Source organism: Penaeus monodon, chromosome 28 (assembly GCF_015228065.2).
Source record: "Penaeus monodon isolate SGIC_2016 chromosome 28, NSTDA_Pmon_1, whole genome shotgun sequence".
NCBI classification, from domain to species: Eukaryota; Metazoa; Arthropoda; class Malacostraca; order Decapoda; family Penaeidae; genus Penaeus; species Penaeus monodon.
Window position 1 is genome coordinate 26,590,812 of NC_051413.1, and position 391 is coordinate 26,591,202.

Below are 391 nucleotides of genomic sequence, written 5' to 3' on the forward strand. Positions count from 1 at the left end.
CATGGGCATTGAAAGCATTGCGTTATTGATTTTGAATACTAGAAAAAAATATATGGTAAAAGTTTTATCTTGTTGGCCCTATTATCAATCTGATGGTGAAGATGGCTTATCAGTACATTGCGAGCATTGATAATTGTTTTATTATCACTGATATCGACGTTACATCGTTAGGTAGTATCTAAACGTGTGTGTGAATATTCGTGCCTAGAAATGTATATCTGCATACATTTAGTGTGGAACAAATATTAAACAACTAAAATATTTTTGCATGTAAACACAGCCTGAAAGCAACTGCATACTCCAACAAACAACATTTTTTTTTCAAATATGCATCAAGAAACACGTGACTTTTTAGTCTGAAAACTGCTAACGCTTCATGGTGTTCCTCAAG